General features: G+C 39.9%; 1 protein-coding gene across 1 annotated transcript in view; it reads right to left on the bottom strand.

Annotated features, from left to right (window-relative positions):
• The window catches only part of PLXNA4 (plexin A4), a 925,294-nt gene that overhangs the window by 741,223 nt on the left and 161,406 nt on the right, over positions 1-22,665 (bottom strand). The gene's annotated exons all lie outside the window — the stretch shown is intronic.

The following is a 22,665-nucleotide window of genomic DNA, read 5'->3' as shown; positions in this document are numbered from 1 at the left end:
GCAGCTTCACACTTTCCCCAGTTTCTCAGTACTAGGATCTAATACACAGAGGTGTGTGTGTGTGTGTCTTAAAGCGGAAATTTACTTGCTCAATCATCATTAACTATTTATAACCTTTATGTTGCTAGCCTTAGTAAGTAGAAAGGTATATTATATTTACTAATTTCAAACTTTCATTACTTCAGTTGCTTCCTGGTTTCTGGCCTTGGCCAAAATAATTGGTAAAACAAAAGGTAAGCTAATGCACATTAATCACAACATCCCTCCATAAAGGGTTGAACACATAAATAAAGGTGTTGAAACCATAGACGGGGTTTCCTCAATAAAGACTCAGAAATTATACTCTATAAATACATAATAGGCACCAGTCCAAACAGCTAACATTTTGATTTTCATATGTTTTTGAAAGAAAGCATCATATAGAGACATAACAGTACATGCACAAAATCTCCCCACAGTTCCTCTATCTAGACAAAGACAAACTCTCAGCTACAAGCATCTAATACATTTTCATTAGAACAGGGAGAAAATCCAGGCTAAAAGTACAGCAATTAACAAACATCAATACACATAAATAAATACCAGAAGTAAACTTCAGCTGGCATGCAGACACTCAGGATATGTGCATATGACATCACTCCGGCTGAGGGTAAGAGGCCAGTTTAGTGAGCTTTTGGATCCAATTTGTGTGTTTAAATGGTTTGGATGCCACATGCAGACAGGTGGATCTCACGTTATAAAGGAATTTTTAATTGAAACGTTATTATTCCCACCTCCCACCTGAGTGTCCACATGCCAGATGAAGGTTTTTTTCTTCTGTTATCTATCCATGTGTATTGATGTAGTTAATTACTGTACTTTTATCCTGGATCTCCTCCCTGTTCTCATGGAAATGTATATGATGCTTGAGTTTGCCTTTGTCTACATAGAGGAACCCTGGGGAGATCTTGTACATGTACTGTGATGTACTGTTATGTCTCTATATGATGCTATCTTTTCTAAATATATGAAAATCAAAAAAAGCTAGCTATTTGAAGTGATGCTTATTTCTTGCGCAAAATTATGTCATAAATCCCAGGAGTTTTCATTAGGGGTGCACCGAAAATGTGGTGGCCGAAACGTTTTGGCTGAAAACACCACTATCGGCCATTGGCCAATATGAAAAACAGCACAGATGCAGGTGCCAATAAAAACACCACCCCCTCGCTGCCACCCGCCTGCTGCTCGGTAGTCCTCAGCCTTACCTGAGAAACCATTGAATGATCCCAGCGCTGGGCATAGAGATTAGTGAAAGAAAGATGGCCTCCACTCATCTCTATGCCCTTGGAGGACCGGTGTGATGTCACATCTTTTTCCCTTCATTTGTTCAACGTGAGAATCAAGCATCTCTATGGGCACACATGTTTGGTTTGCCAAACAACATTTGCGAGCAATATGGCCTTTTCCAGCATTACATACAAAAATCTTGCAGCTTACACGGAGTTGTCACCAAGCTCCAATGGTAAAAATGTGAGTCTTTGATGGAGGGGAAATACATTAGCTGCAGCACTTGTGCCATTTTTAGCAGTTACAGTGGGTCTGACAACATGATCTCTAACCATCACTCCTTGTAAGAATCTGTCTATTTATGGGCATCCTTAAATGTTAGGCTTTCCGCCCCGGAGTAGGGATGTTTTTAAACAGTTCTAGCAATTTGGTTTTTTATAAATCCAGTTATCACACCTGTGAAATAGGAGGTTGAATGAATATGAGCTGACTAATGCTCAATCTAGACAACCACAGGTTTCCCTTGACCAGTCCTGATCTAAGAGAAAGAATCAGCCAACCAATATATTTTGCCATACACTCTGTGCTGTTCTAGAGATGAAGCTGGCACCAATGCTGCCTGCTCTTTGCACAAACATGCATGCTGGGCTGGAGCAACCCTGCATGTTTATGTTACAGTCACTGAACAGACATTTTTTTTTTTTGGTTTGCCAATCGAATCATACCTGTGCAGCCACCATACAAATCACTGGCAACAGGCTAACATTGAAGAAGAATGAAATACATTTAGAAGAAGAAATAGATGAGAAAGTCAACAATAAGCCAAGGATAAACAGATCAGTGGATAAGGAGACACAGCAAGCTCTGGGACGCAGACGTTTTATCTCTGTCTTTGTGCTATTCCAACTCAGTGATAAGTATGAAGCTTAATCAAATATGCTAATGATAGTCTATTGGGAAGATACAGACTCTGTTCAACTGGCAAGGCTGAGGAAACAAAATATATTGTATTTTGAAAGCTCATCTCTCACTTTTTATAGCTCCTTATTTGCAAAACAATGAGCTCAAAGCATTAACTCTTCAAAGAAGATGGGTCTATACTACATTTTCTATATGTGTTTTAGGCCACACATGGATATAAGTGGTTGCACTTACCCTGGAGAATAGCATAATTTGGCTGGTTCAGCCAAGGATTCAAATTTATGTCAATGAAGAAGGAAAAAGGAAGAAGCTGAAGAAGTGAGAACATTGATGGAAACACTAAGCAAATGGAGAAACTAATCTAGAATGAACTATTTCATTATTTCATTAATTTATTTTTTTTAACTATTTAAACCCTCCGATTGATCAAACCCCCCCCCCATCCCCAAGAGTAAACATATGATTGTGTTGGCTGCGATGGGCTGCATAGCAGATCTAGCCAGCTGGGCAGCTGTTTTACGATCATTATATCTAAAAACACAAGTGTTTACAATCGGATATCAGCCATGCATCCACTGAAACTCAAAAAAAGTTGAATGGACTCCCTCAAGAACTAGTTCTAGCCAGTTCAGTATACTGGTTTGAAAAAAAAAGTTAGATGTATTCCTAAATGTACAAAATATAACTCAATATTAACATTTGGAGTCAATAACACCAGAGATTGTTGATCCAAGATCTATCCGATTGACTCCTGGTGGATCATAAAAGATCCCCGGGGGAGCAAAGTGGACCATGCTTTATTGTGTTTTTTGCCGTCCTCTGAATCAACTGTGGGTATAGGATTGTTTATATGGAAATTTTCTATTTGTTTGTTTACTTTCTATTGGTTGAATTAGACAGACTTGTGTCTTTTTTAACTTAACAATATGACTATGTAACTGAAATTTGCTGCATCAGAGAAGTATTTAACAGAGGATTAGACAAAAATAAATGGAAACGCTACATGATTTGCAGGTGTGAAAGTGACGCCATGTTTCGAGTTGAAAGTGGACGTGATGTAACATTCTTTTGCTTCCACTGTGTAATGAGACACCTATCTAGCAAGTGGAAAGCCTCACATTCGTCACTCACTGTGTGTGCTGCAACTAATACGGAGTCATATCAGAGCCTAATGAGCTTAAAGAGGGCAAATTGTTGGTGCCCGTGTAGCTGGTGTTCTGTGACTGAAGTTGCCAGTTTATTTGCTGTGTTCTGAGCTACAGTATCAATGGTTATGATGGCATATACAATTTCCAAGACATTGCACAGGATTGTGACCCAGAATAAGAAAACAACTGATACAAAAGTGACTGCAGAGCTCAATCTCAGTCCCATAAAGACTAACATTGGCTCTGCAGTCACTTTTACAGCAGTTGTTATCTTATTCCGGGTCACAATCCTGCGCAATGTTCATTTGTGTCTTTCGGTCAGTTGACCATGTTGATCGCGCCTTTGTTTTCTCATAACCTTTAATACTGTACTGCGTGGCCCGGCAAATAAATTGGCAACTTCAGTCACAGAAGCACCATCTAAGTGGGCACCAACAATTTGCCCTCTTTGAAGCTCAGTAAGTTCTTTCATGACTCCGTAACACTAGCAGCACACGCAGTGAATGATGAAAGTGTGACTTTCCACCTGTTATCGAGGTGTCTCATCACCAAGCAGAAGCAAAAAAGTATTACATCACAACTGCTTTCAATGTGAAACATGTCATCACTTTTGCAAATCATGTAGTGTTTCCATTTTTTTCCTAATCCTTGTAAAACATTATTTTCATTTAGTCTGTTTTTAAGATCTATTAATATAATGTATTTAAGGCCATTTGAAAACCCAGTTTGCTGTTCATAGCACAGTGGCTAAATGGTTAGCACTTCCACCTGGCAGTACTAGTGTTGTTGGTTCAAATCCCAGCCATGGCACCACCTGCCTGGAGTGTGCATGTTCTCCCTGTGCCTGCATGGGTTTCCTCCAGGTACTCTGGTTTCCTCCAACACTCCAAAGACATGCTGGTAGGTGAATTGGTTCCTGTCTAAATTGGCCCTAGTATGTGTATGTATGAATGTAAGTTAGGGACCTTAGATTGTACACCCCTTGAGGGTTAGGGACTGATGTGAATGTACAATATATATGTAAAAGCGCTGCGTAAATTGATGGCGCTATATAAGTACCTGAAATAAATATAAAAGAAGGAAATGTTTAATTTCCTTTTCTGACACCCTTCTATCTGGGAATTCCCTGTTTATCCAACATTTTTGGCGGAAAAAGAATTAACATGCAGAAAAGGTTCAAAAGCTACAAAACTGTTTGGATCTTATAGTGGATAACTACTGAAAACTGGATCAGTATGAAAGTTGTAGAGGTGAAAACATTAAACTGACTGTGTAACAAGAAAGCACATGTTGCCATGGATCTGAATCATGGACTTTGCTATGAACTATTCACTCCAGTAAATGCTTTTGATTTTGTGGAAGAAGAATGAAAGTAGGCATCTTGGTGTTCTTAGAATCTAGTGAGATTTGTAGGACAGTGTCAGTTTAAAAGCTATCCATACAAGGGGTTGATTCATGAAAACTAGGGTATAGAAAACTGTACCAAAAGTATTCTGTTCCCCGGGGATACCAACAAGGTATAGTTTTTCATTCTCTGAGGATATGAAAAAGGGATCCTGATTTACTGCTCTGGACAGCTTTGCTTTTTGTTCCAGTTTTTATATATCAAGCACATGGAATCAAACCATCATATGGCAAGAATGATAATGTTTGGAAGTATTCAATACTACAGACTTGAATACAGTAAAAATGTTCTCTGATCTTAAAAGGCTAATGTATATAGGATGAAAATGTCATCCAATGCTCTACTGTTCTTTGTTTAATGTGTTAAAGACTAAACATGGGTCAAGATGGTTGGGGGCTCTGGTCACGTTTAACCCCTTCACGCCTAAGGGTAAAAAAAATCTAAATGCCTAAGCACAATTTTGCAACGTTGACGTGTTAGTAAAACCGTACATATCATCACAACTACTTTGTACATCCAGGTGAATTATACCGTATTTTTTTCAGGACAAATTGGGATTTCATTTGGTGGTAAATGGTAATGGATATCTCCTGATTTTATTTATTATCAAAGGAAAACTGGCTCAATTTAGTAATAAAAATCATGTTTTTATTTAGTTGTTTGTTTCTTGTTACTACCATAACCTACCACCAAAGAACAACCCAAAATGAATTCTCCAGCTCTTGGCGATCGCAGCGATACTATATATGTGTATGTTATTTGTACCCGTAGTACAGCCCAGAAACAATAATGCGCATTTTGTTTTTGTCTTTTTTTACCTAAAACACACTGACACAGACATTGACACTAACTGACACTGATACCAAATTTTTTTTAAATCCTGACCTTTGACCCTGACCTTTTTACCTTGACCTTTGACCCTGACCTTGGCCCAAACACTAACCCTGGCAGTGAACTAGATCAAACCTTGATCTAGGTATTTTTTCTTTATTTTTTATTTTATTTTTCAATATTTATTTATCTTTTTTTTAAAACATTTTTTTCCCTCTATGCCAGGAGTTAGAGAGATACAATGTATCTCTCTCCTCCATTCATAGAGAGAAAAAAAAACAAGGGGCAGGGCTGTAAAGTGACTGATCACTGTGATAGCCAATCAGAGGCTATCATAACGATTATGTGACCCGGAATCGGAAGTCCCGGGTCCCGATCGTCAATGACACCGCGGTCTTTGTGCTGGGATCGCAGCACGCGCTCCCAGCACAAAGACAGGTACGCAAATATGCGGCCCCACAGAAAAAAGCCCAGTTCTCTGAGACCGCATATTTATGTTACATCGGCGTCAAGGGGTTAAGTTAATAGTATGTTCATTTTCAGGTAAGGGAATATATTTATAGTTTTGCTCTTTTTGCAAATTACTGAGACCAGTTATTGGAATCTCTGTTAGCTCTTGCCATAGATTTTAACATTTTTATGAGCTTTTTTAATCACTTTTACATTTTGAATTTGTAAAGCAGCTGCATACTCTGGTGACCCATGATTAGCCAGTCAAACATATGAAGGGGAATTCATAAAGAGTGTTTGAATTCCTATGTGTCTCTATGTGAAAAATGACAGTGCAGGTGACAGATTCATGTACCTGTTGTAAACAGAGCATGGAGCCACCCTGAGACCATCAATATGGACACTCTGCCTTCAGTGCAGCTGTGCTTTTGTACCTGGGAGGCACAGCAAGATGGAGATTTACAGACACTAGTTCCCTATCAGGTTTGCTCCCTTTGTGTATGACAGCAGGAAGTGGGTGGATCTTTAGGCAATAGACAGCCCGCTATTGGTTATAGAATCCACCTGCTGTGAATTACAAGGCAAGAGCAGACCTGATGAGGAACTAGTGAAACTGACAGCGTCCTTGACAACCAGCGACTGGGAGAGGGTAGTGGCAGCAAATATGCCACGCTGATACACTGCGTACAGGGACAGACACTCTGCCTATCTCTGTACAGCAAGTTAGAGTAGGTCTTATTTACCTCCAGTTTCATTATCTACAAACTGGAGGTAGTTATTTTTGAATTTGGTGTATTGTTAGTGGCACTATGTAAAATTAGAAACTATCATGAACTACCTGAATGCCGCATGTGTCAGTAAAGTTACCAAAATGAGCAGTAGGGATTTTTGAGCAAACAAAACATTTCCCAGCACAGTTACCAGCTAGCCTGCATAAAAATCAAATTGTCCCTGTCTAACAATTCAAGTTAAAATCAGAGGGTTTAGTTGAACACATTTTCAAATATGTATGTGAAAGCCGCAGCGCCTTGTCAAGGCTTCTCTATACTGCATTCCTTAGCATATTGTGCAGTGGATAATTTACGGTCAGGTTTGCCTGGAGGGAGCCCACTCCTGCTTAAAACACAGGGACACACTGGATGCCCAGCAAAAGCCCAATGGCAACTGAAGGCTTCCAATGTGTCCAAATCCAGCAAACAAGCTATTCAGAAAGATGGCAACCACCCCAATTTACAACTAGCCGTTGCAGCAAAGTGCACATGGAAGGGCAATGCACATAGTTACATAGTTAGTCTGGCTGAAAAAAAGACAAAAGTCCATCCAGTTCAACCATAGAAAAAAAAAGTTATAATCCTATACCCACAGTTGATCCAGAGGAAGGCTAAAAAACCCCAACAAAGCACGATCCAATTTGCTCCTGCTGGGAAAAAAGTTCCTTCCTGATCCCCCAAGAGGCAATCGGATATTACCTGGATCAACTTTACCTATAAATGTTAGTATCCAGTTATATTCTGTGTATCTAAGAAACAATCCAGGCCTTTTTTGAAGCAATCCACTGAGCTGGCCAGAACCAACTCTTGAGGGAGTCTATTCCACATTTTCACAGGTCTCACTGTGAAGAAACCTTTCCATGTTTTTCTTTTCCTCCAGACGTAAAGAGTGCCCCCTTGTCCTCTGTGATGACCTCAGGGTGAATAGGTCTACACCGAGTTCACTATATGAACCACTGATGTATTTATACATGTTGATAATATCCCCCCTTAATCTCCTCTTCTCAAGAGAGAATAAATTCAGTTCCTCTAATCTTTCCTCATAGCTGATCTCCTCCATGCCTCGTATCAGCTTAGTTGCCCTTCTCTGTACTTTCTCCAGTTCCCCAATGTTTTTTTTGTGAATTGGTGCCCAAAACTGAACTGCATATTCCAGATGAGGTCTTACTAATGATTTGTACAGGGGTAATATGAAATTACAAAATTTCCCCAGCACATCTGAATCTGGTGCAGACAATTTTAAAGTGCCATAGTGCTATGAAACTGTTGGTAGTGTTTTACTGAATCCCCACAATGTAGTTTTGCATTTTCTACATTTTCACTTTCAGGAAGACTTATTCGCGAGACATAGCCTGGTTCACAAATAAACCGGGAAAAGGAAATGCAGAGTTGTTGCGCATAGCAACCATATTTGCTATCCACTACATAAAAGTAATAACTGAAGCCTAACTTGTTGCTCTGAGGAACACATCCATTTTTCTTCAGGTGCAAAAAAAACTTTGAAGCAAAGAGCCAGAGTATCAAAAACAATTCAGCTGAAGCTGCCTTGAATCTTCACACATACTGCAGCAATACTACAGTATTCTATTGTGCTGTCGAACAATTAAAGAACCTTCTCCCCGCAGGCATCGATGGAACCAGTACACCCTGCAGTTTTTCATAAGCTTCCTTTATTAATGTGAAATGCTGTATATTTTAATAGGCATACTATGTGCTGAAAACATGTAGTCACTGTTAATGTTGGTCTGTTTCTGCTTCGTATACTGCAGTCTGTGTCTTCCACCGAAAAGGATTCAGTTAACGATAGCAGGAATTCTAAATGCACTTCTTTGACATTCCCCACCCCCAGCTCTTTTCTACAGGAGTGACAGTGTGTAAAAAATGAGCTCATGAAAATGCTCTAATTTGTCAGAACAAGATTGTAGGTTGCTGCTAATTGCAGAGACACATAGTGATCCCTGCCTATTGAAGTGCACTGCTTGATTCCTGAATATATAGAGACTCCGGAATCCTACACCTTTCATAGCTCCCATGGGGCACCTTGAGGATGACAGCTCTGTGAAAGTTGTTAGCAGGGGACTTCTTACCTCCCTCCCAGCATGCTTGCCTTTAAAACTTTTTTTTATGGCTACATTGATAATATTGCTGAGCAACAGAGCACAGTGTTATACTTTACACTGCCTTGGGCGTTTTCTGCACCTTTTGTGCCACTATTCACTCACACATGAAAAAGACCAATTGTGTAGCTGTATAGTGTGTATGGCTTTTTCGAATAGCTATAATACAATGTATTTGTGTATCTGTATAAAAGAAAGCTGTATGTACAATGCAAACCTATAGAAGAAATATTATTGTGACAGAGCAGCGGCCAACAAAATAGCCCTAGCAGCCCACGCTACTGCTATGGAGCCTGGGGTAGGGCATTAGGAAGGCTTTTATGCAAAACTAAAGTGTGAAGTTTCCCACATAAAAGGGCTGACATAAGACCTCTAAATTGTTACAAGTCACAGATCCTCCTCCTTGTAGTAAGAAGCGTGCTTAGCTATCTTAGCAGTGTGGACTGATTTCCCCCTGAACTTCTGCTACATATTGAGTTTAAGGCTGGCCATAGATGGATCATTTGATTTTGTTCAGCCAGAGGGCTGAATGAAAAAAAAAATTCTTTTTTTTTTCAATCTATTTTGTGTACATTGGCACTTACTCCTGTATGTGATTCAGTGTTTCAATAAAAACTTTTTGGTACCAGTAAAAAATGATTGGAGTCCTTTATCCACACAATTGAAGTGGATAGAAGTGGACAAATTCTCCCCACTGAGACATTGTATTCTGACAGTGGGGATTCTCCGCTGTCGAAATACACTGATCAGCAGCTGCAGCCCATTGGTTGCAGCAGCTAATTGAGAAAAAATTTTCAACAAGCCCATTAAACAGAAGTCAATTGTTAGATTGACTTCTGTCAAGCGAGAGAGGGCACATATTCTCCAAAAGAAAGCTATGGTTTAAAGAAGCTCATGTTATCTATAGAGTAATTATGTACAAGAGCATTAATACATTTAACATAATAAAAAATAATATAATGGTTATTATATTTGTTCCTACAGCTATCCAAAGCACTGGTCCCTAATAGTGTACTGGCTATGCTGACAGCTCTCCTGCTGCCTGTCTATGATTGAAGATCAATGACTTGTATTGCCACAGTTGACAGTATCAGCTGCTACAGAGAGAGTTAGTTGGTAAGGGAACCTCTTTAAAACTTTACTATGGGGCCCATGATTTGTAGTTATGCCCCTGTTTATGTCTGTGAAGTCTACTCAAAACTGAAAAATTTGTTCTGGTTGGTTTAAATGCCCTACAGTTCTTCTAAGAACATTTCTTTCTGTATTGATGTTTAGTAAAACATCAGCAGGACAGGGAGATAGGGGAAATCTTTCTAGAACCCCAATTAATGGTAAAAAAATAAGAGGTGTACTAACCCTTCCCACACTATCCAAAACTAAGAAAAAAGTTTTTGCTTGACAATCTTTTCAATGTCATGCTTTCTTGTTCATGCTGATTAAGAGGAAACTATAGGGAGATGGGTGGGTAGGCTTTGGTATAGTTGAATCTGGCTTGGACTTTAAAACCATCATCATGCTTTGACGATGGTTTTAAAGTCCCATTTAGTTCACTCATGTCTAGTTGCTACAAAAATTTCAGTTGATCTTACCTCTTCTGTCTTCACTGTAAGGGCTCGTTCACACTTGACTGTTTTAGCAACGCTTGCCAAACGCCCCTATAGCGTTTAGCAAGCGTTGGTCCAGCGTTTGCAGAGCGTTTGTAACGCTTGACAAACACTCCGCAAACGCCACATACGCGGTTTAGCGGCGCTTGCTAGGCATTTTCCGAGCGTTAAAAATGCCCCACAAACGCCTAGAATGAAGTTTGAATGGTGTTACCGCTCCGCAAACGCCCCGCAACCGCACCGCAAACGCCGGCCAGGCGTTTGCGGAGCGGCACCATAGACTAGAATAGGAGTCTTCAACGCCTCCTGACTCGACCAGAGGCGTCCATTTTGCCGTGACGCAACGCTAACGCTCCCGTTAGAACAGCACCATGTGCTGCAATGTACAGAATTGTCCGAGGCGTTTGGGAAGCGGTAAAAACGCTTCCCAAACGCCTCTCTGCCGCCTTCACAGAACGCTAGTGTGAACATAGCCTAAGATTAAATAAGAGCATCAATGTGCACCATTCATGAGGATGTAGCCATCGACTTCCTAGGAATAAAACTCTAGTGAATTATTAGGACGAACATGATTTTGTCTTTATTGCGTGTATGCATGAGGAAAATTTTAAGCATACCAGGAAATGACTGCAAATGTAGCTAGGGTTATCTCAAAAGGAAATCTGGTTTTACAGAATTGGCTATTTATATCGCTTAGTAGATTACTTTAAAAATGTCTGAGATACAGCAGAATGAAATTTAACACTGGAAATGGTTTGAAAACTGCTTTTCCACAATAATTAAAAACATCTAAAAAATCTAAAATGTTATTAAGCTTGTTTATCATATGCTGGAGAACTAAGGAGAGAAAATTTTAATGCTGAGAATAATAAAGTGTTGAAGCTGACGTGACTGCCATACTAAAATAGTAAAATACTGCGTAAGCCCTTATTTTATTAGTGCAAAGAGCAGTGTGCAGTAACCAGTTCAGGAACCAATTATAAAATATACTTCACAAACCTAAAGATACAAAACTGGTAAAGGCTAGTCTACAACCAGTTGCTATCATTATTAACATTTGCACTTTATTATTAAATCAAAATTTAATATTCACAGATGTTGTTTGTAGGATATAGCATCCAAGGAAAAGACTGAAAAACATAAAGGTTATCTTATGTATCTGTCGTATTACATTTATGGTTTCCAGTAAATGCTCAGTGTATTAATATGTTTTATACATAATTCCAAGCCAAGTTAGGCTGCCAAATGATGTTACCCTCTTTTCTACTCAATTTAAACCAAGCTGTCATCTAGTGGAGTTGTTCAAAGTCATTTTCTCTGATATGACCCTATAGATTAAAATGACAAGGCTTACTTTCATATGGGATGTGACCAATGAGTTCATATTTAATTGCTATTCAACTCTTCCTTTCCAAAAAATGTAATTTTGAGATCTATGTTTAATAGCTAAGCATTTATGAAGGCTGCCTGGCATTTTCATGATGCAAGGTGTTCCCAGAAGCACCTCTGCATGATGCTTTCCCATCTGTAGTTTGCACTCTTCTCTCGGGCGTATATTTGTTTAATCAATTCCTTTTGTTAGAATGCAATCAACTCCAGGTTTGTAAAGGCACATAAAACTGTGGACCCAAGCCAAGGATGCGAACAAAGCTCTGAACAATGCAGTACTTCCCTAAGTACAAGGAGCTATCAGCACTAAGTGCATTAAGAGTTCAACCACAAAAGTGACGCTGAATATAAAAAGTCAATCTTTCTTGATAATCTCTCTTTCAGTGGTTGTTGAGGAAGGCTGTCTTGCATTCTTCAACATCCCTGTATGAATGACATCATCTTTTTACATTGCTAGAAGTATTAAACACTAATTACTTTCATGCCACATTTCAACACACTTATCTTCACGGTTTCATAATTTCAATCTGTGGAATCTCAATCAGAACCCTCATTTTATTATGAAACACTAAAAGGCATCTCAATTCATTTTAACCCTTAGCTATTGAAGTAGCCAATAAGGCTGATAAAATATATGAAGGAATATTCAAAACAGAGGGTCAAAACATGTGTGCAATTGTTAGATAAGGGAGTTTTTCCTACCATAGACAGGTCAATTTGTTCTGCTAATTTGAAAAAAAAGCCTATTTGATCATTTAACAGGTTTTTGTGGAACAAAATGTACAGACAGAATTGTATTTCAGACAACTTAAAGAAGCTGAATGCTATAAACTGCAAAATTTTAATAGTCATTCTTATATTAAAATAGCTTTATAGTCTTACTGATTAAGTCTTTTCACGTTGTCTTTCTGATTAGGTCAGCTTATCAGATTTTCAGGAGGACCTGATTGTAAATTCAGTGTGGTTCTAGGAGCAAGGAAACAGATTTGTGTGGATCCCCCACTGAATGGAGCAGAGCATCCCCATGTGAAAGGACTCTTGAGGTATTTACCTTCATATATAGCATTAGTTACTCCATTTGAGTCTTTTATTTTTATCTTTATTTTTATTTTTTATTGTTCTTTAATTTGCCATGAATTTTAGGGGGATCCCACAGCAAAAAATGGATTGGGGTCCCCTTTAAAATTCATAGCAGACCTGAAGGGACTGTATGAATTATGGAGGGGACTCCACATTGTATTTTTAACTATCCCAGCCACTTTGTTTACACGGCTGGGGAGTTGTAGCCAGTAAATGAATGAGGCTGGATGATGTCCCTGTTCAGATGTCTCATGCCACATCCCTAACAACCTGCTACTATATTTTATGTTTGGCACCTCCTGAAAAGGCTGAAAAACCAATGTTACTCACAAGTGAGTGAAGTTAGCTCCCATGGGAATTGGGGTGATCCTTTCTCATTTTCGTGTACTTTTCCCAAGTATGCCGCAGACACCAACAATCTTCTCAGTCCTCTCAAGTATTACAGTAAAGGCTTCCATGTACTGCTTGCAGATGATTTTGAATGATTCTACTAGTCTTGCTCATTGACTGAAGTCACCTCCACTTTAAACACATTGAGCTGCTCCGTACAGCCTACCTTGAATACACATGACAGGGATTGTTGGTAGGACAAGACATTGAAAATGTCCCCATGGCCCCGATCCTGAGATGCAAACACTGCGGCACAGTTGACTAGAAAGCAGGACTATTCCAACAAATCCAGGACAGATGGTGAGTATTAGAAGTTACCTGAAACCTACCAGTTACTGCCCTGTCAAATCTCTGACCTTAAATATTGTTTATCAGTGTTTGATTATGCGGTATGTAAAGTCAAAAAGTTGACATGGCAGGAACAGGTAGGTTTCAGGTGGTCACTGATCTGCCAACCCAAGCTGAACTGGCAGAGAATCAGCCTTTGACAGAGCAAGTAAAGCTAAAGTGCAAACGAGACACCTAGAAGTGCTTGCATTAATCTGCAGAATCATCCCAATTTTTCTTGTCACTGCCAAATCTCAGGCTGGTTTGAAAGTCAATGCTTTGGCAATGCAGCGGCCTTTCTGCCTTTTGTTAATTTCTATTGGCCAGTGATAACCCAACAGGAATGTGTGCAGTTTAGCAGCAGAGTCTGACACTACGCAAGAACAGCTTGATATGTGACTGTGACAAGAAAGTTTGAATCTTCTTGCAACTGTATACACTTTATACCTACAGCAGAGGAAACAAACTACCTGCAAAGCCTTTTGTTTTTTACTTTTGATTGCCTCAGAGGAGGGGGGTCTGACTACAGGCTGAAGTTGGACAGAAGAACCTCCACTGTCCCACAGTCCACCAGGAAAAGACAGCCTGTCAGCAGGGAAGCAGCCAGCCCAGCATAAGGCCTGAAAGCAGCTGCAACCCATTAAGCTACAGGAACAGAACAGTGTGAGTACTTCTACACCCCCCCGGGCGAGGGAGAGGGCGGTCAGGTGCAATACCCAACTAGTTCTCCCTGGGACTACGTACGTCCTGTGTGTATGTCTCTGCATCCCTTGTCCTGGGATACTCTCAAGACAGCCAAGTGGATAGGATTTTCATCTGGGGTCTGAGGAGGTTCATTTAAAGGCAACAAGTGTTCCTTTCAAAGACTGTGTGCTGATTTGTGAGAAGGGAAGAGCAACTCCCAAAGCAGTAGAAAGCCTAGGATCTATTTTGTGCTCTTGTTGGATTCTTGCCATTCTTCCTATGCAGTTTGTCCTTCAAGTTGTTCAGTTCCAATGGGCATCCCATATACCCCCAGACCCCATCAAAGTTGTTAACCCCTAATAAAACAAAAAAAAAACAAGCTCATGGACTGCTTACTGACTGTGTATGCAAGAGTGGAAATATGTGTGTTGCCTTACTGTGCAGAGCTTAGGGGGAAGCAAAAACTCAGAGGCACTCAACAGAGTAGCACTATATATGCTATGTTAATGACCCAGTGAAACAAACCCTTTTATTTGCACCATTGGGAAATATTCATGTTGTCTGGTGGTTTTAGCGAGTACTCTGTTATAAAGTGGTCCAAGAGAGCACTTAGCAGTTCAATTCCAAATGGTAGCATGTGCAACAGGCTTCCAACCCCTTGGTGATATCATTGACTTAGAACTTTATTTTTAAAGTAGCACCTACTGGAGAAGTATGCTATTTACTTGTAAGGCCAATAGTACAATACAGGTAGCCCTATAATCAAGTGTGGCTCACTGGATCCCACCAGCAGCCTAAATGTGAGAGTTTTGCAGTATACTGCTTGGAAATTTGTTGCATGGAAATAAAATAAGTGGGATTTTGGGCTATTTGAGCATCAGCTGTGCCAGTCACCATTTCCTGACTACATTCAGATTAATCTTTCTGCAGTATATCCCTGATGTACACAACCAAATGTTCCTATTATAAAGTCATCTAATTCATTCAACACTGACTAGAAAAAAATATCAGGGAAAAAAGCAACCATCCTGATTCTTAAAGTGCTACATTATATAAAAGACTTCTTCATCATCCACTCAAGCACTGATAAGTGCAGGTCTAAGCATTAGCAAAACCAGATGAAAATAAGTGCATGCATTTAGCTGGCTGATAAACCGGACATTATGGATCTGCAACTATTTCCCATCCAAAGCACACTTGTGGGTACAGAGAAATGATTCACACTCATGAAAGACTGAAGTCAATTAACCTTTCTGCTGCGATTCCCAACAGCCTGCTTGTAACATTCCTGTTGCGTCAACATTTCTTATCATTCATGACAAGAGGTCTATTATCCTCCAATCATCTCTCAGTCTTCAAATGCTAATGTATTTTTCTCTGCAGTTCTAAAACATTAATAACATCATTTCTTGATAATGGGTCCAGTATGACTTTGTACATAACATTCAAAAAGGACTCCACCAAGCACCATTACAATCTCTACTGACGAAACAGCATTACCCCAAAATAGATTAGCAAAATAACTCTTTCTGAAAACAAAAAAAAATACAATTATTGGGATCCCTATGACTCCAACTATCATACACATGTGACAAAAATGAAAATACGGGTGTCTTCAGCACAGCATGGCTCACATTGACTCCCAGTGATCTTCAAATAGGATGTGCTCAGACAACAAGTAATTATTGGTGTCTGGTATAGGAGATGAGGCAATTTGCATATTAGCAGCTTCAGAAACAAAGATAAAATTGTTAATAGGTTACATTTAGAGAGTGAAACAGCTCTGCAAACAAATTACACAGATCATCAAAAAAGAGGAGGAGCAGGAATAGTGAATTACATACAAACACGTACAGATACAATGGACATACAGTGCCTTGAAAAGTATTCATACCCCTTGAAATGTTCCACATTTTGTCATGTTACAACCAAAAATTCAAATTCATTTTATTGTGATTTTATGTGACAGACTAACACAAAGTGGCACACAATTGTGAAGTGGAAAGCAAATGATAAATGGTTTTCAAATATTTTTTTACAATAAATATGTGAAAAGTGTGGCGTGAATTTGTATTCATCTACCCAATACTTTGCAGAACCACCTTTCGCTGCAATTACAGCTGCAAATATTTTTGGGGATGTCTCTACCAGCTTTGCACATCTAGAGAGTGACATTTTTGCTCATTCTTCTTTGCAAAATAGCTCAAGCTCTGTCAAATTGGATGGAGAGTGTCTGTGAACAGCAATTTTCAAGTCTTGCCACAGATTCTCAATTGGACATAGGTCTGGACTTTGACTGGGCCATTCTAACACATGAATATGTACTTTTATCTGAACCATTCCATTGTAGCACTGGCTGTATGTTTAGGGTTGTTGTCCTGCTGGAAGGTGAACCTCCACCCCAGTCTCAAGTCTTTTGCAGACTCTAACAGGTTTTCTTCTAAGATTGCCCTGTATTTGGCTCCATCCATCTTCCCATCAACTCTGACCAGCTTCCCTGTCCCTGCTAAAAAAAAGCATCACCACAACATAATGCTGCCACCACCATGTTTCATGGTGGGGGATGGTGTGTTCAGGGTGATGTGCAGTGTTAGTTTTCCGCCACACATAGTGTTTTGTTTCTAGGCCAAAAAGTTACATTTTGGTCTCATCTGACCAGAGCACCTTTTTCCACATGTTCGTTGTGTCCCCCACATGACTTCTCGCAAACTGCAAACAGGAGTTCTTATGGCTTTATTTCTTCTCGTCACCCTTCCTTAAAGGCCAGATTTGTGGAGTGCACAGCTACTATTTGCCCTGTGGACAGATTCTCCAATCTGAGCTGTGGATCTCTGCAGCTCTTTCAGAATTACCACGGGCCTCTTGGCTGCTTCTCTGATTAATGCTCTCCTTGCCCGGCCTGTCAGTTTAGGTGGACGGACATGTCTTGCTAGGTTTGCAGTTGTGCCCGTACTCTTTCCATTTTCGAAGGATGGATTGAACAGTGCTCCGTGAGATGTTCAAAGCTTGGGATATTTTTTTATAACCTAACCCTGCTTTAAAAATATCCACAATTTTATCCCTGACCTGCCTGGTTTGTTCCTTGGCCTTTATTAAGCCGTTTGTTCACTAATGTTCTCTAAAAAACCTCTGAAGGCTTCACAGAACAGCTGTATTTATACTGAGATTAAATTGCACACAGGTGGACTCTATTTACTAATTAGGTGACTTATGAAGGCCATTAGTTCCACTAGATTTTAGCTAGGGGTATCAGAGTAAAGGGGGCTGAATACAAATGCACGCCACTTTTCAGATATTTATTTTTTTGTCAAACATTTTGAAAACCATTCATCATTTTCCTTCCACTTCACAATTATGTGCCACTTTGTGTTGGTCTATTGCATAAAATCCCTATAAAAAAATTTACATTTTTGATTGTAACATGACAAAATGTGGAAAATTTCAAGGGTTATGAATACTTTTTCAAGACACTGTATGTAGCTGTAAAGCATTGCAGAAGATGCATTATATTTTCTGTCCCCTCCTATCTATGGTGTGTTTCCTTCTCGCACTGTCTTCCTGGGGATGAATATGGCTGTTTGTCTCTAGGCCTCATGCTATCTGCCCACATCTGTGGACACATTACCATGTTTTTACCTGCAAATGCCATCCTTTCAGTTATCTACTTCATCTTGTTGTCTGATGTACTGTCTGCATCGCAATAAAGGATCCGTGGATAAGAAATCGGTGTTTGGTGAGTTCAGCTATCTGATAAAGACTGTCCACAGTGATTATATCTGCTTATACAGGCCAGGCATAGAGGCAGTGGTGTATTTAGGTTTTGTGCTGCCCTAGGCAACACAAAAATTGGTGCCCCCCCCCCCTGCAGAAAGAGCCTGACATTGACCAAGAACACCCAAGCCTTCCACTACCACTGCCCCCCATACACCAGTCACCATCCCCCATGGTGAGAGAGAGAAAGACACTCACCTTCACAGCTCTGGACATCCCCAGGAACGAGAGTGGGGCTGTGCATAAAACCCACAGCATCTCTCGGAACCCACCAGGTCCCCATGCTGCTTGTGTCCCTTCTTGCATCCCTTCTTCCAAGGGGCAGTGCTGCCCCCCCTTAAAAGGCAAATGTCTTGTTTGCCTTTGGTAAATACACCCCTGCATAGAGGTCTCAGCAAGTCACTAAGACAACAGTTGGAGTCAGAATATTCTGACAGTGGTAGAGTCTCCCCTCTGTCAGAATACAATAGTGCAGTGAGGATGATTCCTCATCCACCATGAATATGTGGATGGCTGAATCAGTCAAGAACCATATCAGTAATATTACTCCTGATACCAAAAGAGAGACCTAACATTCTAAACGCTGCATCCTATACCACGTGGTATCTCACTGTTGTGAGAGCCAACAAACTGTGTAATACAGAGCTACATACTATTGGATTTAAAGGACAACCTTACCATACAAGACATAAAGAATTATGAGTGGACCACTATACTTTATGGCAGGCAGCTGGCACATGGGTAATACACAGAACTCGATGTTTGCTGCAGTATTTAGAACTGCCTGACCATTTTCTAAAAAACACAATCACTCCCTGCGTTCAGAGAGCCTCCACATTTGAAAGAAACCATAAAGCCACAGATGAATATATTCCCAGAATGCCTAGCCAATGCAGCCCTCCTCAGACAGGGGATTCCAATGTGCAATTACAAAAAGAACTTGAAAACATGAAGGATGACAAATGGATACTCACAAAGGAACACAATACAAGAGCGTTGGAAACCATGAGATGCCATTGGTAGACATTGATGCCATGGATAGACATGGATGCGTTGGCTAGTTCAGCTCTGAAGAAGGGGGTGTGCCCCCAAAACATGTCAGATCAGCAGCATAGTGGACTGTATGTTGGGGTTTGTGACTCCAGCACTGTATGGCATCTCATGGTTTTCAATGCTCTTGTATTTTGTTCCTTTCTGAGTACCCATTTGTCATCCTTCATGTTTTCTAAGTATTAAACTTTTGGTAATGCACTAGGTGCTTGCGCCCTCCTGTCTGTTCTTATACATGATTATTTGACCGGAGGTCTCTCTTTGGGTATTTTTTGGGGGAGAGGCTGATGCTTTATTTGGTGAAAGCACACTAATTCTTTAATAGCACAACATTCCACACAGGCAAGAGGAATGATATGCTACATTTTTACTTGTAGTGTCTATGTTTGCCACCACCATTAGCTAAATTGTTCTGTAGCTTTCGTATCTGAAGAAAAACCTTTAAGTTACACTCAACTTGACAATATAAAACATTTTTAGATCATTACTTTTAGGTCTTTGAAGTGTAGGAAAAAGTGATTTTGTATGACAATCCAGAAATACTGTAAAACCTATGGTACTTCCACTATAATTAATATTTTTTGACATGATATTATCACAATATATCCAAGACCAAATACATATGTAAGACCTATCATTGACTGCCACCCATGACACAGCCATTATGACAATAAAGGGGCACACAAGGTTATTTGTACATTAAAACGGAGTGCGGTATCTTCACTATGACTCCATATTGATTTGCTGATGAAATAAAAACATAGCTCTGGTGTGTGCTTGTTCTTTAGTATCAGAGAAATGACAGTGGCTGAAAAAGAAAAACTCATGTACACAAGGAAAGAAAGTGCAGATATAATGAAACAAACTTCCTTTCTTTTTCTTCTTCTTTGTGAAGCAGGAAAAATACCCATTACGACAGGAAGTAGCTCATTAGACAGCAGGTCCCTTTTTATTACAGTGGTTATGACAATTTGTCCTAAAAGTAGGTCAAAAATAAATCAGAGACATCCAACTCTGTGGTGTACAAGGAGCCATTTGCACAGTTATTTATATGCTTTTGTTTGGGCATGGCAAGCAATTTCTTGTTTAAATGTTCCCCTTCTGAAATCGCATGCTGTTTATACGTTACTGTATATGCATACATTGTCTTCCATGGTTTTGTTCTATGCTTTACTAATGCTGAATTAACAAGCAGATACAGTACATAATGCTTTACTGCAGTCATGTGACTCTCATACATCACTCAGCCATTTATTCTGTTATGCACGCACCGTATTCAAATTAAAACTTGGAAGTATAATGACTATGCTAATTAACGTAGCTTTGGTTCTAGCTAAGAAGTCAATATGTTAGCGGTAATGTTCTAGGCAGATAAATGAAAAAATAATCCATGTAATAAATGTAACTATTGCTTAGGTAATAATTAATTGGTAGTATGCTGTAAGATGACCTCACCCAATTTATTCTATCTGTCATCTAGAACTTGCCACACATATCGTGGTCTGATTGTACATTCTCTGTACAATCTACGTTAGATTCATTGACAAGTATGTACTTGTTCGAGGGCAAACCTAATGGGAAACTGAACTCTGAAAGCTGTGCCCAAAAAAGACATGTAGAGGACAAAGAAGTAGTTACCTATATTGCCTGTGGTCTCCCTGCAACTGATCTTTCCCCATTGCTAGCATACTTTGTGCACTGTGTCTCTGTGTGGAGACAGCCATCTTGACCGAGGCTTGGTTGTGCTTCCTCACATCAAAGCCTCCAAGCAAGGAGAACAGCGAGCAACACAGCAATGGCATTATCAAATCTCACCCCAAAGCTACTCAGACTAGTAGCAGTAGCTTAGTTCTCAGTCTGAAGATAAACAGCTATGAGGCTCTGGGCACTGGAGTGCCAAGGCACGTCCATACCAGGACGAATTGAAGACTAATGGTATATTTTTCAGGGTACTGTTTAATCACAATTAAGATTTATAAATGTTCCCTAGAACAGAACACATCTTTGCTTTTTGAATTCGGTTCCACATTAAAAATTTTATTCAATTATATCCAGTCAGGTAGATGTCATGTCTCAAGTCAGGTGTGTTTTCCTTGTTTGTGTTGCTCTTTTAGAGCTTGTTCAAATCAGCTTCTGCATTGAAACAGGACCAGCACAGTGATGCTGCACTGATACCGGTGCATCACACTGTTCACTTTTTTCTTTAAACAAGCTTTATTGAAATGTTACACAGTCACAGTTCATAGAGTTCTGTCAGCCAGTGTGCCATAACCCACAATGTGCCGGAAAAAAGTACTGCATGCAAAAAGTTTTTCAGCACATGCCGCCTGCACATCACTGTTCAGTGTTGTAAACCAGCCTCATCAGAGGCAGAGTATTTTGCCTTGTCTTGCAGTAGAGATGCAGTGGGACTGTACTGGAATAGCCCCAATGCAGTCCCACTGCACCTGGTGTGAAAGGACCCTTAGTCTGACCTTACATGTCTCTTCTGTTCTGTGCTTGTGGTCTCTGTCCTTACCACGGCTAATGCATCTGAATCTATTCTGTCTCCTACACTTTAGCCTATCTATGTTCCTGCATTGGGGCTAGGCCATTCTATCTTGTATCTTTGATATGTTTTAGTTATTAATTCTGTTCCTGTTAGTCAGTGTGTATTTTTTTCAGCTTCTGATCCCGTATGTCTCTTTGTTCTGGCTTCAGGTTCTGATCCTGTTTATTTGTCCATATTGGCTACTGCTTTTGATCCTGTTTGTATTTGTTTCTCCTGGACACAATCATGTCTGTTACGGTCTGCTGAGTATAGACATAAGGTCGGTTCTTGTCTGTCAGTCTGTCTGTGGTTGTAAAACTTCACAATCTCAAGAGTTATATAGAGACAACTGTCCTGCCATGCATGTCCATCTGTACTTTCAAAAGCTCTGGTGAAGGACAGGTGCCCCTGGTTTCCGCATCCCAATGAAAGCCATTTTCGATCAACTGCAACTGGATACACTCCTTTCTGCCTCCCCTGATCCTGTAACTGTTCACCATTATGTCCACCCCTTCTGCAGATTTCTCTTTACACTATCCTTGAATTTCTACTTTTCTTCTCTAGTCAAGTTCCTTAGATCTAGGCGCTCCCAACATGGCTACATATGGCCAGCAGTATCCAGCTACCCATGACACACACTACGTGTTTGCTGGCAAAAGCTATACAATCAGACTGTTTATGTATGGCCAGCTTAAATATAACAATACATATAGCCTAAATATATCCTAAATACAAGCTTCTGTGTTGTTGAAAGACAAAACTCAGATTGCTTGGAATTTCACTTCCCAGTTGACATAAGAAACTTTTTATAAAATAGACCCACACAACCGCAAGTAAAAAAAAAAGGTAACCAGGATATAATATAGTCCACACATTATTACAAGCTTGCCACCCATATATATGACAATATGGTAGTGAGACAACTATTTCAA

The sequence above is a fragment of the Staurois parvus genome, unplaced genomic scaffold (assembly GCF_062004578.1).
Source record: "Staurois parvus isolate SC_StPar_1 unplaced genomic scaffold, SC_StPar_1.0 ptg000175l, whole genome shotgun sequence".
Lineage (NCBI taxonomy): Eukaryota > Metazoa > Chordata > Amphibia > Anura > Ranidae > Staurois > Staurois parvus.
The sequence above is the reverse complement of the archived record's forward strand: the minus strand, read 5'-3'. Positions and strand labels throughout refer to the sequence as shown.